Source organism: Tupaia chinensis, unplaced genomic scaffold (assembly GCF_000334495.1).
Source record: "Tupaia chinensis unplaced genomic scaffold, TupChi_1.0 Scaffold145396_1, whole genome shotgun sequence".
In the NCBI taxonomy this organism is placed as follows: domain Eukaryota; kingdom Metazoa; phylum Chordata; class Mammalia; order Scandentia; family Tupaiidae; genus Tupaia; species Tupaia belangeri.
In genome coordinates this window covers 1,294,920-1,312,942 of record NW_006205257.1, presented here as the reverse complement: position 1 = coordinate 1,312,942, position 18,023 = coordinate 1,294,920, and the positions used below count along the sequence as shown (strand labels likewise).

General features: G+C 48.2%; 1 protein-coding gene and 1 pseudogene across 1 annotated transcript in view; one reads left to right on the top strand and one right to left on the bottom strand.

Moving 5' to 3' along the window:
• Positions 1-861, top strand: part of LOC106733830 (nuclease-sensitive element-binding protein 1 pseudogene) — a 1,032-nt pseudogene extending 171 nt beyond the window's left edge.
• PEPD (peptidase D) overlaps positions 1-18,023 on the bottom strand; it is a 170,469-nt gene that overhangs the window by 60,174 nt on the left and 92,272 nt on the right. The window lies entirely within an intron of this gene.

The window sequence follows — 18,023 nt, the reverse complement described above, 5'->3', positions numbered from 1 at the left end:
CCCGGGGCGGGGAGTGGCAGCTGGGTGGCCTCACCAGCAGCGCCTACTGGCAGGGACAAGATCATTGCAACAAAGGTTTGGGGAACAGTAAAATGGTTCAATGTAAGAAATGGATATGGTTTCATCGACAAGGATGACACCAAGGGAGATGTATTTGTGCACCAGACTGCCATAAATAACAACCCCAGGAAGTGCTTCGCCGTGTAGGAGATGGAGAGACGGTGGAGTCGGATGTTGTTGAAGGAGAAAAGATTGCAGAGGCAGCAAACGTTACAGGCCCTGGTGGAGCTCCAGCTCAAGGCAGTAAATACGCAGCACACCGTAACCATTATAGACGCTATCCACGTCATGGGCGTCCCCCACGCAATTACCAGCAAAGTGACCAGAACAGGGAGAGTGGGGAAAAGAACGAGGAATGGGAGAGAGCTTCCGAAAGCCAGGCCCAACAACGCCGGCCCTACCACAGGCAAAGGTTGCCCCCTTACTGCATGCGGGGACCCTATGGGCGTGGACCACAGTATTCCCACCCTCCTGTGCAGGGAGGGTGCTGACAACCAGGGTGCAGGAGCACAAGGCAGACCAGGGAGGCAGAATATGTATCAGGGTTATAGATCACGATTTCGCAGGGGCCCTCCTCACCAAAGACAGCCCACAGAGGACGGCAATGACGAGAATAAGGAAAATCAAGGAGATGAGACCCGAGGTCAGCAGCCACCTCAGCGTCGGTACCTCCGCAACTTCAATTACCGAGGCAGACGCCCAGAGAACCCTAAATCACAAGATGGCAAAGAGACAAAAGCAGCCGATCCACCAACTGAGAACTGGTCCGCTCCTGAGGCTGAGCAGGGCGGGGCTGAGTAACCGGCTTACCACCTCTACCATCATCCGGTGTAGTCATCCAACAAGAAGCATATATGAGATTCCAGCAATAAGAAATGGACAAAAGATTGGAGCTGAAGGGCTTGCTTTTTGCCCGTTGACCAGATAGCTAGAACTACCTGCATTATCTATGCAGCATGGGTTTTTCTTATTTTTACCTAAAGATGTCTCTTTTTGGTAATGACAAACGTGGTTTTAAAAAAAGCCTGGTGTTTCTCAATACACCTTTAAAGGTTTTTACATGGTTTCATATCTGGTCAAGTGGAGATTTTTAAGAACTTCATTTGTAATGAAAGTTTACAACTTTTTTCAAAAAAAGTCAAAAAACGGCAAGCACCTGTTAATAAAGATCTTAAATAATAATAAACTCTAAGGGGCTGGCTTCGATACCAGGTCCCACATGGCCAACCATAGTTTGAATCCCTTGAAAAACACTCTGGGTGCTGCAAGTGTGTGCCCAAAATCCTGACAGGAAGGAGAGATGGAGGAGAAGAGACGGGTGTGACCATGCCCCACGGCGGTGGGGGGAGTACTTTCTCCCTCTCGTCTCTCTGCTTTTCCTCGGTAAGTGTGTGCCATACGGCAAATTTTTCCTGAAACAATTTTGAGGGCTCGCAGACAACACAGTAAAGAGCTGGATTCCCTCGTGGTCGACAGCAGTTAAAGTTTCGGACCTGGCAGCTTGAAAATCACGCTAGGTGTGTGTGCCTGTGTGCCCACAATCCTGAGAGGAGAGTGGAGGGGAAGGGATTGTAGCATGGTGGTCATCCCCAAACCACCACGCCCAGGGGAGTGATTTCTCACACTCCCTCTGTCTCTCTCCACAAGAGCACATGCCCTATAGCCAAAAAATAAATAAAAAGGAAAGAAATGCACTTTTTTTTTTTTTCCGTAAAACACACTTCCCATAAACTTTTTAAGGACCCCTCATACTTCTCACCATTGAATACACCATGGTTTACTTCTTTACTAGGTTTTCCCCCTAGAGCTTTTTGGACAGGTTTTCTCCTGATGTGTCTCCCCAGTTCCTAGAGGAGTACCTGGTGTCACTGAGTATGTTTGTGTGTGTGTGTGTGTGTCTGCGTGTGAGATCCAGTTCACTGGCACTGGTGGGCTGGGAACACTCCAACACTTGCCAGCTGGATGGCAGGACAGGCTCGTGGACAACCTGCCTGCCCAGGAGGTGAGCTGCCCTCAGTCTGCTGCCTGAGAACAGGAAGTGGTCAGGAGGCTTCTGCTACACTCCAGGCAAGTCCTCTGAAATGGACAACCCTAGATGTAATTTCTAGATGGTTCTAGCCCCACCTACAACATCTGGAAATGCTGCTGGACAATCCTGATCTCAAGGGACAATGAGCCCCATTTCCTCCTGTTGCCAGATGGCATCTTCAGAAACATGCCCTGGCATTTAACCTCCTTCTGGGAAGGCTGCCCTTGGTCTAGACCTAGGACCACCTGGGACAATTGCCACACCTACCTCATTGCAACACCAACACAGAACCCTTATCTGCTGGTCCAGGGTGCAGACCTGATTCCTAGATAGCCGTTGGGCTGTCGGATTCCCCAGGGCCGTGGACCACATCCCCAGGAAGTGCGCACGGCCCAGGGAGGCCACCACTGTGCTTCGACGGGCACATCTTTACTCTCTGCCAGGCTGAAGCAGGGGGCCCCCGGGGTTCTCCTTCATCACCAGAGGAAGAGCAGCCCTGTCCTCTTCACTCTGGAACATCTACTGAGCATCTGCTGTGTGCCAGGCCCTGCCCCAGGCCCTGTGACATGGCTCACTCTCTCTCTGCCCTCTCTGTAGCCCAGAACTACTGGAAACCAAGCATCCCTGATGGTGACCTCTGCTCCCATCCCATTCTTATCCATGGCTCTCCCCTGCCCTAGCCAGCCCTCTGCTCTGGACCTATTGTCTCCAAAGGCCTCAGAGAGAGCAAGCTGGGGGCTGGAGCGATGGCCTCCTGGACTCCCAGGCTAAGGTGCCTGAACCCAGGGGTGGGTGGGGAGTCAAGCCTCCTGCTCTTCTCAAGAAGTCTCTTCCCACTGCAGGAGGAGGTGCCTTTGTCCTTAAATTGGCCAGGTGCCGCCTGGATATAACATATGTCATATGCAGTATAACATACATCGCTATATGTCATCATAATTCATCATACGTCAGTATGTGTCCTTTCTTACAGGTGTTTTTGAAACTGGAACTGTCCCCAAAAGACAACTGTACCTGTCTGATGCCCTGCAGCAGTCTAATGATAACTGCCAGGTTGAAAGAAACTGGGCAGAGTTTGCTACACAAAATGGAATGCAGGCTCTAGGGCCAAGGGCCAGGGTTCAAATCCTGGCTCTGCCACTAGCTCCCAGAGTGATCCAGGACAAGTTACTCAGCTCCTTTGTTCTCCTACAAAAGAGGCTTAATGATGGTCTAGCCCATTATTATGCTGCTAACCTGAAGTACCCAGCATGGGTGCTTTATAAAGAATGGAGGTTTCTGGTGGCTGCAAAGTCCTAGGACATGGGGCCAACAAGTGGTCGGCCTCTGGTGCTACGTGACAACACGGCTGACAGAAGCAGAAGGTCAGCAGGTACATGCAAAGACCAAGAGAGATTTGGGGGCAGCTCTTACATTTGTAACAACCCATTCTTGTGGGTACTGATACCTCCCTGTGAGAGCGAGCACTCACTCCTTCCAGCGAGACAGCACTAATCCATTTCAGACAGCACCAATCCATTCATGAGGGCAAGGCCTCCAGGAGCCAACCACTACCTGCTAGGCTACACCTCTTAAAGGTCTCACTACGTCCCAACGCCACGACACTGGGGACCAAACTTCCAGAACATGAATCTCTGGAGGAGAAACCATGACTGAAGCCATCACCATAATGGTCCCTAGACCCAGAGGGCTGCCTCCAGGTCCCTATGCTGAGAGGTCGCATGTCCTCAGGCAGACAGTGACTGAGGGCCATGTGTAATGGGTGTACACACACACACACATTCTCTCTCTCTCTCTCTTTCTAAGTTGGGACATGAAATACAGCCAGGCCCCTACTGAAGTGCAGCGCTAGGGCCCTAGGGATCTCTCTCCCTCTAAATTCATGGGCCTCATAAAAGCATAGCCTGAGGGCAGAGCCTCTGAGAAAGCAGAAAATGCAGTGTAAGTGAGGCAGGAAGCAGGCTGAGAAGGCAGAGGCAGTACTCAGGGCTGGGCCCACCCTGCCAGCCTCCACTGCAAGAAGACAGGAAGTGGATGTCTGTCGAGGCCTGACTCCACCAGGAGGTCTAGTCAGGACCCAGAGACTCATCCCCATTCTTCCTCCTGCCTCACCTGTCTCCACCTGGATAGAGAGTCCTCTCAGCTCCACCTCCAAACTCCAACCACCCTCCCCCACATCCGTGCCCACCAACCTGCTCCTGCAGCAGACTCCACTCTCCTCTCTGCTGTTACCTCCATCTGCTCACCCCCAAAGTCAGAGTCTCTGCTGGTCAGGTCACTCCCCAGCTCACAGAAACCTTTGAGGGGTGTCAGCAAGCCCAGCCCCACTGCCTACTCCTGTCTCACTCGCTGGGCCCCAGCCTTCCTTGTCTATTGTGCCCTCTCACCATATGGCAGGCTGGCTCCTTGACCCCAGCACAAGGTCCATTTTCCTGGACAACAGTTTACAGCCATGTGTGCTCTTCCCACTTGTCTGTCTTCCCTGCTGGGATGCCACTCGCACCAAAACCAGCCCCCGCCCTTCTTAAAGTGGGCCCTGCTGAGTCAACGATGTGCATCGGCAGACAAGGAATCATGCCTGGTTTCTGCAGAGAGCTAAGGAACTCTTCTGGGCTGAACTGTGCTCCCTCCAAAGTCCATATGTGGAAGCCTACAACCCCAGCACCTTAGAATGTGACAGTATTTGAAGGAGGGGCCTCGGAAGAACTGACTTGGCTCACCTGAAGCCGTTAGGATGGGGCAATCCCAACTGATAGTGTTTCTGTAGGAGGAGATCTGGACACATGGACAGACACAGGTCTGTGCGCACACACAAGAGGCCATAAAGGACACAGCAAGAAGGTGGCGCCTATAGGCCAAGGGAGGGAGGCTCAAGGAAACTGACCCTGCCAACACCTTGGTCTTCACCTTCCAGCCTCCAGAACCATAAAAAAGCAAAATTCTGCACGTCAGCCCCTCAGTCTGTGTTATTCTGTTATGGCAACCCTAGGGGACAGATGGGAACCTCAGGATGTGAGGGTGACAGAGGGCCTCAGACCTATCAGGGAGGCTGTGGCCACAAACCACCAGGGCCTGCATCCCCCATGACCTGAACTAAAGTCTATCGGAGGTGACTAAAGTCACCTCCCTCAAGCTGGCTCAGGCCATGGCTTGTTGCCTCCCGGGAGGGGCCGGGATTTGGGAGGCAGAGGACAGCAGCAGACCTCCAACCTGCCCACCCCCTGACCCATCCTCAAGGAAGGGCTGCCAGTCTGAACCATCCCGAATCTGCAGCCTGTTGGAGATTCATTTCTTTCCTCTTCAAAGCATTACAGATTGATTGCCAAGCCTTGCTGTAAATCAAAAGAAAGTCACTACTCATTACCTACTTAGAATTCCCCGAGTTCTTCCTGGGAAACCATTTCTCAGCTGTTTGATCTCGGAGCCACCAGCACTATCTCCAGGCACGCCACCCATCACGGCACCCACCCGACACTTTTTTCTCCCCGGCTCCTTTCTCGGGACCTAGATGAATTCCACCTTTCTCCAGCTTTAAGAAGAGCTGCCAAGATAAATGATTCAAAGACTCCAGCTCGTGCTGAAAATATATGGACTGCTTACAGCCGATTCTGAATAGCCCCAAATTGGGGAGAAAGCACTGGCCGCATTCTCACTAGACAGCCCGTGCTGGCTGTTGGGCGGCTGCACACACTCTCTGGAGTCTTTGCACCTGTAGGACGAAGCTACTCATCCGGCCTCAGCCCGCACCAGGTGCCCAAGTCATGGCTGAGCCCCTCTCTACCTCTCAGCACGATGTTGCTGAGGGCCCAGGGGCATATGCCACCTGGCTGTGGTTAGCAGGGAATGAGGATGTGCCCCTCTGCACCCCATGCATCCAGGAGGAACTTACTCCAGGCTGCAGCTGTTGCCACCTTTCCAAAGAGCCCCCAGCTCCCCGAAATAGCATGCTCAAGCCAAGCTGTTCAGCACCCAGGAAGAGGGCCCAGCAGGCATTAGCCTCCCCTACTCAGAGTGGTGAGGCCCCTTCTCTCCTGGGACCACCACCTTCAGATGCACCTCCAGCTGTCAAGTCCATGTGCGCATCTCCATAGCCGTCAGCTGGCTCCAGGAAGGGCACTGAACCCCGCTCCTCTTGTTGGATGAACAGTAAAAGCAAAATGGCAAAAACAGCTCTGCTCTACCCAGCCCCTACACATCTGTTCTGGGGGGAATAGACCACCAGGCTCTCCACCAATAAGCTCTAGTCACCCAAGGCTGGGGAGGTGGCTGCAGCACAGCCAGTCTTGGCCAGGCCACCCAGGACAGCCACCTGAGAAGGCCACGGCCTGCTTCTGAAGAGTATAATGTGGAAATGGCCCAGTCCTGGGGCTCAGACAGAGCAAGTCGGCAACTGCACTCACAAATGAGCGGAATGTAAAGTGCTGCTGCACGTGCATTCACCTGGCCGGTGACAAGGCGTATGTGCGCATGTGTACATGTGCACATGTGTGCGCGTGTGTAGCCGCAGGAGAACGCATAGCTGTATAAGCACAAGGGCAGAGAAGACACAGAGGCATGGACACTGAGCTTGCTTTTACAGGACAGCCTTGTCCAGTAAGAGGTTGGATCCACATGCAGGTAGCTGGTTGGTCTATGAGCGGGTATAACAAAGACCCCAGACCCATTTTTTGCAGTCCCCTGTAGGTACCCAGGTTCCTGTGGGTGCTGGAGCCTAGAACACCTGGCAGTGACAACACTGGCACTGCAGGGGGGGTGTAGGCTCGTGCTGGCCCGGGCCTCTGGCCGGAGGCCTGTCACCAGCACCGAACATCACCCACAGCCATTGGCAGCCTGGCTCCCCTGGACATCTGAGCTCATCAGCATCTTCAGCACGCAGTGAGCGGAGAGCCCCATACGCAGGGCAGGGATGAGGGCAAGGGCTGCAGGAGAGCAGCACTGAGAGTGCTGGGCTGAGCCAGCCAGTCTCTGGCCCTGTCACTCTTCTTCACCCTGCCTGGGAGTGGCTGTGGGAGGCAGAGGCTCTGGCCAGGACCGTGGCAACCCTTAGAACTGCTGCAGGAAGCTTGAAAGCCTACACGCCCACCGTCAGAGACCAGGGGAGCCAAGACACAGTCTGAGGCTGGGCTGGCCTGGGAGGCCTGTGCAGATACAAAAAGGGCTTTGTGGCCCCAGGACACGGTGTCTGCTTCTGGAGCTCTAAGTGGGGGAACCCCCTCTGTGGTTTTATCATAAATTACCTCCAGGTTTCAAGAGCAGACGTGCCTGCTGGCAGATATGGAAACGGGCTTTCAGAGCTCCCGGATTAAACCCTTCATGACATCCACGGAACTCAGAGCTAGGAGCGAAAAAACTCACGGCCCAGAATAATTGCTCCCACAGGGAGCATCTTTCTGCACCACTATGTAATAGGTCGAGATGAGAATTTTCTAAAAACCAGCACCAAACCTCACAGCCTAATCACAACTGTCTGCTTGCTCTGGGAGTCAAACCAAAATAACCGCTCCTAAAGGCCGGTCCTCACTAGATGCTCTCAGGACTTGGAGCGATTTTCCTGATGGTCAGAACCAATCAGGACAGCCCTCTCCCTCCGAGAGGGGCGTCTGGTCCACACACCTAGTTGCACACCCTAACTACCTACCATGGGGCTCCTCCAGGGTCTGTGGGCCAGGACCAGCTAAGAGGCCTGGAGGCACCTGGCGGGGTAAAGTTGTCCAGGTATTTACACACAAAACACGAAAAGTCTTTTTTCTACAGCTCTCCCATTTTTCTTAAAATACATCAGCTTTTCAACGACCTTTTATTTCTCCCTCTTGACAAAGACACTAGTAAAAGAAATCTTTCTCCTCCAGGAAAGAACAATCACAGGAAAGTGATGAAAAGGGGTTGGCCACAGTGTAGGGTGGTGAGATGCAAGGAAGGGGTGGGGCCTGTGACGTGTGCCCTGAAGGCTGCCCAGCAGTCATCTGATGACAATTCCAGCCCAAGGTTGGAATTTTCTGGTTTTGTTTAGCAAAGCCAGAAAAATCTTCAGCTTTTTAATCACAGACTCAAGCTAACCAAAACCAACAAAACCTCATCACATGGGCTAAACTGAAGCTGCTTCTGGGACCAGCAGTTAGCGTAATGGCTATGTCACTGGATTCCCATGTAGTCAACCATGGATCGAGTCCCAGACCCAGTGGCTTAAACTCACACTGGGCGCATGTGCGTGCATGCCCAAGATCCCGAGAGGAGAATGAAGAAGGGATTGCAGCATGGCCATCCCCCCTGGGGGGGTGATTTCTCGCTTTCTATCTTTCTGGTGAGTGCACACGCCCAAAAAGAAAAAATAATTGAAGCTGCTTCTGTACAGGGTCTAGCTCAAAAGCCCAATCCCTGAATTCTGGCCTTTGACTTACTAGAGAATTCCTTCTGGGATGCAAGAGGTCCCAGGGTTCCCTCCTACCCCTAACCTTGATCCTGACCTGAGAGAGGTCTCTAGAGGCCCACAGGGCCTGCAGCCCACTCTCATAGGGTCCCAGGGTGATAGAATACCAGCCTATCCAGGCAACCCACCCATTGTAGAGAAGTCGCCTACTTCCACAAAGAAGAGAAACGACACTGCCTGGAACACCTGTGCAGACAGTCCAGAGCAAGTCTCTGTGTGGGAAATGGGAAGAAGCTTAAAGAGAACCTACAGCCCGTGTTGGGATGGAAGCCATGAGGACAGCTGAAAAGCATGATCATAAGTAGAGAACAAGCCAAAACAGGCAGGGAACCTGAAATGCCGGGAATTAACAAGCAGCAGAACAGGGATAAGGGGTTTCAGAGTGTGACTGGGAGAAAAGCTTGATATCTCTTCCACTGGTGAGGAAGTGGGAATTCTGAGCACCCTCCAAGGATCCAGCTAGCCTCCTTGCTCTGGGTCCTTCTGCACAGCTGACCAAGCACTGTCAGGACCCCAGTGACGTGCAGTTATGTTGAAACTGCCCTGGCCCAGAAGAAAGAGAGGAAATGGTGGGTTGCCTGAAGCTCCACCGTGCTAGGGAACCGAGGTGTAGATTGCGGGCCGTACCAGGTGGTCTAGGCAGTGCTGAGTCTCGCTGTAGAAGTAGGAGGCCTTTCAAAGAAGGCCATGTGGTGTGGAACGGTTTCACTGCTTGGATGAAAACAGCTCCCAGACCCCCTTGGGAGCTCACAGAGAAACCCCAGGCCTCTGTGTGCACAGCTTCTGACCCAGTGGTCACATTATGGTCTGCAACTGAGACGAAAGCAACAGGAGGTGGGGGGTGAAATCTGCCCAGGGTGACATAACAATTACATCACAGGTCTCAGATAACGTGACCCAAGGGGACACATGCTTGTCCTGGGAGTAGTAAGCAGTGGAAACAGAGAATGTGACACCCCTGTGTCACCCTCTGTTCACTGTGGGTAAGCCCGGCCTCACTGGTGGCCAAGCTGATCCTGCCTTCCCAGCCCTGCCATGTGTGTCACTGCCAACAGGCTGCCACCCCTCACACAGGCTGGTCCCTGTGTTAGGTGTGTCTGTCTCTGTCCAACTTTCATTGGCCTAAGTCAGAATACACCTGATCCAAATCTTGCCACTAGAGTTGTCTGGCCTTCGCACCCACCACACAGTCTACTGGCTGAAGAACTGGGAGGCTAACCATGGCCCACCTCCTTGAGAAGTCTGCCTTCACCTGGTCCTCCAACCAGCCGGCTGACAGGATTCTGACTCTCCTGTAGCCCAAGCCCAGAACAACTCCAGGACAGATCCTTGAGAAATACATTACTGTTGCTCTCAAGAACAAAGAACCCTAGAAGCAACTAGAGAAGAAAAGAGTAAGTTCTAGGGACCAGCAGATGGAGTAACGGTTACATTGCTGGACTCCCATGTAATCGACCATAATTTGAGTCCCAGACTCAGTGGCTTAAAACTTATGCCGGGCACGTATGTGTGCTTGCCCAAAATCCCAAGAAGAGAATGGAGGAGAAGGGACTGTGACATGGCCATCCCCCATGGCGGGGTGTGTGTGTGTGTGTGTGTGTGTCTTCTTGTTTTCTGTCTCTCCGGCGAGCACACACGCCTACATGCCAAATCTCTAAGTAGAAAAAAAGAAAAGAATAACTCTCCAGAAAGGAGAAAGCACAGGATCTCTGGCAATAACAGAGGAAATTGTTTTATTGAAACAGATTCAATACCTACTCTCATAGAAAGCAATGAAAGGACTCTCCCACATACCAGACACTCAAAGTATTAAATCAAAACTTAAAGTATGGCTGGCCCAGTGGCACAGTGGTTAAGATAACCATATCCCACACAGCCAACCACAGCTCAAATCCTGGCCCAAGCAGCTCAAACAATATACCAGACGAGTATGCATGATTAAGGGGTACTTTCTCCCTCTTCCTCTCTGTCTCTGGTGAGCACACATACCCTCTGGCAAAAACATTTAGAAGTTAAAAAATTAAAAAATAAAAACCTTCAAGTGAGCATATGAGGAAAGAGAAAATAAAATAGGGGTCCACACTGGATTTAGTTCGACAATGCTAAGTCTAAATAACTGTTAATAAAATTATTTTTAAAATATTAAAGTTGAAAATAAATGAGGAAAAATATTTTTTTAAATATTAAAAACCAGAAGGTAGGGAGAAAAAAAGATAAAAAGTAAAAGTATGCTACATTTTTAATCTGTAAGAAAGAGGAATCAATATTGTTTAATTTTTTAACATAGGTAGAAAACAGAAATACAGGTCTCCAATGAAATTCAAGTTCTCCAATGAAAATGATGTTTACGGTACATCCTTGATTTGATTTTAGTGTACTGCATGTACACTCTAAAAACCATATTGGGTACTATAGAGATATACAAAAATTAAATATGTGTAAGAAATCTTTTTTTTTTTTTAAGATTATTCTTAAAAGGGAGGGGGAAAGACAAATATAGTCAACAGGATCTCATGCCATGATCCTCCCCACAGCCTCTCCAGTCAGCCAGGACCACAATCACATAAGCCACTCAGCAAACACACAAATCCCCAGTCTTCCATATGGCCTCCAGCCTTGCAGAGGGGTGGCTGACTGCTGCACCACAGTTGGGCCATTTCTTTTTTAATTTAAAGGTCATTCTACAATAAAGGTGGGATAAGAATAAAGGAAACTTCACGAATTTAAAGGTCATTCTACAATAAAGGTGGGAAAATTCATAAACTTTCCAAAGAGAGAAGAAAAAAATTAAAAGCTATAAGGGAAAGACAAAAACCAAAAAGTACCCACTAAAATTCCGGATAAGCAACTAAGCATACTGGTTATCATAATAAATGTAAATTTTGAATAGCTTTCCTGTCTCAAGGAGGTCTTCCATTTGGAACCACAAGTAAAATGCAACCTATTGTATAAACAACCTATAAAACCAATTAAGAATAAAGGAATAAACAAAGACACAAGATGATGTATAAAAAGAAACACTGAACACTAAAATCAATTTTAGTCAGATTCAAGACACGGATTAAATAGATTATTAAATGGAGTTCTTATACACTGCAAAAAAGTAAAATACATAATAAAAAAGTCAGACACAACAACAATATAAACATCAATCTTTGCCTCAAACAACTTATTATGGAAATAAAAAAATATTAAGAAAAACAAAGAGGAATTTATAAATCTCTCAATCATAGAGCAAATATATAAAAATGAGACAGGAGGCAGAGGATTGGAATAAAATAATATATCTAACTTACCATACACCAAATATGTATTCTAAAAATAACTACTTTCCAGTTCTCCATAAAATACCAGCAAAAATATCTTAAATAGGTCACAAAAACAAAAACAAAAAAACTCCAAGCTAAAAGGCCAGGATTCTCTAACTACCAGTGGTGACAAAACTAGTCACTAATAACAAAAAGTTAACCAAGAAAAATACAATCACACATATCTGGAAATAAAAAAAATAAAAAAAATACATGTTAGTATTTTAATTCATTTATTGGATCAAAAAACAAATAAATGGCAATTTATTATGACACGGCCAAGGCAGTATTTTAAAATATATTAGTCAAAATCCATTTCTTACTAAGAAAGGAAAAATGAAAATGAACTAAGTAAGATTCAACAAGTTACAAGATGGATGTTCAAAAGCTTCAGGAAAAGGGAAAAAAGAAATTAACAAGAAAATTAGAAATAAAATGCAAACAGTAACGCTGAAAAGTACATTTAAAAGCCGATTTTATGAAAAGAGCAATAAAAAAGATAAAATTGTGGCAATGCTAATCAACAGAGAAAAAACACGAATACATAATATTAAAAGTGAGAAAGGAAATACAACTATAAATATAGGGGAGATATTTTTAAAACTTCAAAGAATAAAACTAATAACTTGGTTCCAATTAAAATCCTTGATGAAAACAACTTCTCAGGAAAACATACTGCATTGACTCTAAGGGGGGTAAAGTCAGAGATAAATAACAGCAGAAGAGAACCTGAAAAGGTATCAAAGAAATTCTCCCCAGAGAATAGGAAGAATAGGTTCTGACAGTACCAAAGAAAATTTTGGGGGGGCAGGGTGCCTAGGGAATGTGTGCTCAACAGAAAGAGATAAAGACAGTGAGAAGGAAAGTGATAAATCACCTCTGGGATGATTCCAGAAAACAGAAACATAGAGCAGAAAACTTGATTTCAATACAGCTAAGAATGAGGCCAGCAGGTGGCATAAAGATTAAGCTGTTGGACTCTCACATAGCTGACCACAATTTGAGTCCTGGACCTGATGTCTTGAAATTCACTCCAGGCACATGTGCATGTGTGCCCAAAATCCCAGGAGGAGAATGAAGGAGAAGGGATTCCAGTGTGGGAATCCCCCTGGGGAGTGATTTCTCACTGTCTCTCCCTCTTTGGCAAGTGAGTACATGCATCCTATGGCAAAAACAAAACAAAACAAAACAAAAAAACTGAGACAAGTAGTTGGCGTAAAGGCTATGTCACTGGACTCCCATGTAGTCAATGGCGGTTTGAGTCCTGGACCCAGTGGCTTAAACTCACGCCAGGTGTGTGTGCGTGTGTGCCCAAGATCCTGAGAGAATGGAGGAGAAGGGATTGTGGCATGGCCATCCCCCCTAGGGGGTGATTTCTCACTTTCTGTCTCTCTCTGTCTTTCTGGCGAGAGCAAGCACCATGCAGAAGAAAAAAAAACAACTTTAAAAAGTTGGCTAGGAGAGCTTTAAAAAAAGAATGCATAGCCCAGTCTCCTGTTTGAAGCTTGTATAAAATACAAGCAAAAGAATAACAACAAGACAAACATTGTTAATGATACTTGGACATCAGGCCTTTTCTATCTGTTCTACATATTGTACCTATTTAATTAATCAAATCCTCCTAAGCACCCTGGCCTTTTGAAAAAGCTGAGGCATAATGTGTTGTCAATGTGCCTAAGGTCACATAGCAGATAAGTCGCAGAGGTGGGACCCAAACCCAGGACGCCAGTCTCTAGAGACCATGCTCTAACCACTATACCATCCCACCTCCCCCTTTCAGCTTAATACTTAGTAATCCACCATGACAAATCAGGGTGTATACCAGGGACTCCACACAGGCTCTGCAACAGGACGTCTGTTCACAAAATTCATCCAAGGTACACCAAGCACCCAACCTTGGTATCTAATACTGTTCTCCAGTAAAATGAACAGGGCTCCTTGGAACAATGTATGATTCTAAGATTGGAGCGGGGAATATGCGATGTTTCCGGAGCACCTTGCAGTGCCATGAAGTATGAAATACTCAGAAAGCAAAACGCAGAGGTACACCATACATTAGCATGTCTTCCCCCACTCTCCGCCAACAGCCACCTGCCCATCCCCAGCAGCTCCAAAGCTGTGTTCTGTCTGTATGGATCTACCTATATTAGACCTAGGGAACCATAGAGTACGAGACGTTTTGCCACTGTCTTCACTTAGCCTAATGTTTACATGGTTCATCCGTGTTTTAGCATTGATCAGTACACTTCATTCCTTTTTATAGCTAAATAAAAATGCATATCCATTGAGCTGTCAATGCCCAAAGTTGAATTGATCTGAGCAACAAAATATAAAACATAATACTGGATTATAATCCAAAGTATAAAATAAATATCCATGAAACCATACAGATATAAGTGCATAAATGACTGAATAAATAAATAAATGGGAGAGAGGCAATAAAGATCCTGTATAGAAGAAATAAAATGCATGGGGATATCCTCCCCACGAGAAGGTGGAATATAACTGTCTACTCCTTAAGTGTGGATCGGGCATAGTAACTTCCTTCCAAATGGTACCGTATGGAAGTGGAGGTGGCAGTACCTTTACAGTGGGGAAGCCCAACCAACAACTCTCAGATGACCAAGGTCAACGCCAACAGAGATAAGTCATGTGGATCATTTCAGCCCTTGATATGATGTGATGAAAATGGTACGTTACTTCTGAGCTCTTCCTCTCAATAACCTGTGATCCCAGCCTAACCATAAAAAAAGCTAAACTTGAAAGACAGTCTTCAAATCACCTACCCAGTGCTCATCAAAAGCATCAAAGTCATCAAAAACAAGGAAAGGCTGAGAAACTGTTACGGCACAGAAAGAGCCAAAGGAGACGCGACAACTAACTGTAACGTAGTATCCTGAATGAGTTCCTGGAACCAAAAAGGGGCATCGGAGAAAAACAAAAGCAACTGGAATAAAGTGTGGACTGGAGATAGTAACATGCATTGGGGCTGTCTATGAGTGGTGACCAGTGTTTCACAGTAATGTTAATCACCAAGGAAAATGGGTGCAAGATACATGGGAATTTCTGTAACTTTCTTGTGAGCTAAAACTATTCTAAAATAAAAAGCTGTTTTTTTTTTTTAAAGAGATTTTTTTGCTATAGGGAATATATGCTTGTCAGAGAGACAGAGAGCGAGAAACCTCCCCTTAGCAGGGGATGGCCATGCCACAATCCCTTCTCCTCTTGGGATTTTGGTCATGCAAGCATTTTGGAATTTTATCAGCTGCCTTTTGGCACCTCCTTGGTCCGTGTGTGTGTGTGTGTGTGTAGTATGTGAGTTTTAAGTCACTAGATCTGGGACTCGAACTGCAGTTGGCCACATTGGAATCTAGTGACATATCCATTATGCCACCTGCTGGTCCCCTAAAATTAAAAAGTTTATTAGTTGCTTGAAACATACACACAACACACGTCAAAGGAGATGCGAAAGGCAGCTGATAAAATTCGACATCCTTTCCTGATAAAATCTCCTAGTAAGCCAAGAAGAAAACACTACTTCCTTAAAGTCATGATAAACATTTATCTGAAATCAACAGCCAGTATCAGGTTTAATGGTGAAACACTAGCGGCAAATCCAGACGCCCGCTGGCCCCACTGTTACTTAATATAATTCTCCAGGGGCAATTTCCCTGGCATTCGAAGAGATGAACCCTATTTTTATTGGCTTGGTCTTCCAAAGTCCTACTGAGGGATACATATTTGGTTCACTGTCCAGCTTTCGGGCTGACAGCAGGCTGGTTTGCACTCAATGTGCAGTTACTCTTAGAGGCAGAAGGAGTGATTCCTGCTTTAGGCCACAAAAAAAGAGTCCCAAAGCTACCTCTGGATGACAAGGGGCTCCCACTGTACTCTCAGCCCTGCCTCTGCCAACTCTCATGGATAGACTCACATGCTCCCGCTCTGAAGGCAGCTGGTGTGCACCAAGCGGGGTGGGTGGGCACGTGGGGTCTGCCCTGCCAGTATGAAGTGGCTTGGGATGAGGCAAAGCTTGCTCTGAACTCTGAGGAATTCTCCACCCAAGACAGCCCTGGCTCTCAGAAAGGACTCAGCTCAAATGCCCCAAGGTGTGGCCAACCAGGGCACAGGACACAGGGGCTGCCTTCCTGAGGAGTGGACCAAACTGTCTCCTGAGCAGGAGACCCACATCAGGCCATCCGAGCCAAAGGGCCTCCCATACCCAGACCTGGGGTCCTTTGGGAATGGGCTATGCCACAAGTCCCGCCTTTCGATGCGGCCAGTGGAGGGAGGATGTATGCTATGACAGGTGCAGCCCATGGACAGTGACCAGGTCCATGGAAAAGGACTGTCACATCTGTTCTCGTCTGAGAGCTCAGAGCACAGAGGCTGTGTGGACTGAAATAAGATCTGAGCCCCTCCCGCCCGAAAACTCCAGCCTCCTTTTAGGGGGTAGGTATACTGAGCGCAGCTTCACGGATGCCCAGGCTTTCCCAGGCTGAGACCAGATTAGGTTAGACCTCACCCAAGTAGCTGGAAAGTGAATCTCCAGAACCTCCCAGAAGGAGCCAGAGAGAGACACACAGGGCAAGGCTGACCGGATGCCAGCCTGCCCAGCAAGGAGGGCCCTAGACAAGACCCCGAATAGGAGGAGGAAAAGGACATGACGCATGCACCTGAGGTGGTTCCTCATGGGTGACAGCACACCAAGAGGAGTGGGCAGGTGGAAAGAGGAGCTGGAACAACCCCTCTGACGAGACAGGCCGAGCCTTCATGGGAAGGGCTGGTCTGGCACTACACAGGGTGAGGGCTGTGCTCAGGGCCCTCAGGCAAGCCAGGAAGCAGGCCGTGGGCAGGCCCTGACACTGCAGGTCGGGAAAGCTGTGTCCTGCCTGCATGCCCACCATCCAGCTCTCCTTCCCGGAGCCGCAGGCACTTGTGCCAAAAAAGAGGAAAAACTGGCTTATTTAATAAGAATGTCACGAGGGATTTACAACCCGCTCCTGGGGTGGGCAAATTTAAAGATCAATCACTGACCCAGCACCCTGTCAGGATATATATAGGGTGTGCATGGTGTGGGTGTGTGTGTAGCTTGTGCTTGTGTGTCATATGTGTATAAGTGTGGTGTGTGTGTGCAAGTTTTGAATGTGTGGTATAATGTGACATGTGGTATGTGGTGTATATCATGTGTGGCCTATGACTGATCCATGGTATATGGTATACAGGTGTTGGGGGGTGTGGGTGTGTGGCATGTGTTGGTATGTATGTGATGTGTGTGTATGCCATGTATTTGGTGCATATGTGATGTGTATACAGTGTGTGTGGCATGTGTTTAGGGCATGTGTGGTATGTGTGGTATATCTATAGCATGTGGTGTGTGTGCTGAATGCAGTACATGTGTGGCATGTGTGATGTACTGTATGTGGTATTGGTATGTAGGTGTGTTTGTGGCGTGGTATAGTGGTGTGTGTGGTATAGTGCGTGTGGTACAATGATGTGTATGTGGTATGTGTGTGTGGTGTGTGTGTGTAGTATGTGTGGCAAGTGTGATGTGTGGTACTGAAGGACCAGAGCAGAACCAGAGTGACTCCATTTTGCCCCTCCTTACTGAGGGACAGCACCATTTCAAAGAGGAGAGCCAGAAACGTAGGAAAAAGTCATGAGACCATCACTCCACTGGGATGGACCAATGAAAGAAACAAAGGAGATACCAGAAACCTAAAGTAACTTTTTGCCTAACTCAACGGCTTAACAACCAATCAACAAGGACAGCTACATTCCCTATAATCTACAACCAATGTAGTATTGTTGCCTGAGCATTCCTCAGCACCCCTCGACGCCTCATCTGCCTCCCCCTTTTTAACAGCCAAATAAAAACCCAGCCCAACTAACACGCGGGGCTCTCAACTCTGATCTGCCCTGACTCAAGCCCAAATAAAAGTGACCCTTGTGTGTCTACATCGGAACCAGCTCCCTGGTGGTCTTTTGGGAACTTTGTGACTGGGGCACATTTGGGGGTTCATCTGGGATTCCCCAAGACCCCCAGGATTCCCCGAACCAGAGGGTCAACAGCCAGTGAGTGTGTTTCATCTCTGTGTTTGTCCTGTTCAGTTTCTGAGGGCCCTAACTCTGTAATAGATCGGAATTGGTCTAGCGGACGTGCTGGCAGGCCGCCGATCTAGGGGCTTAGAAGATGTCAAAACCA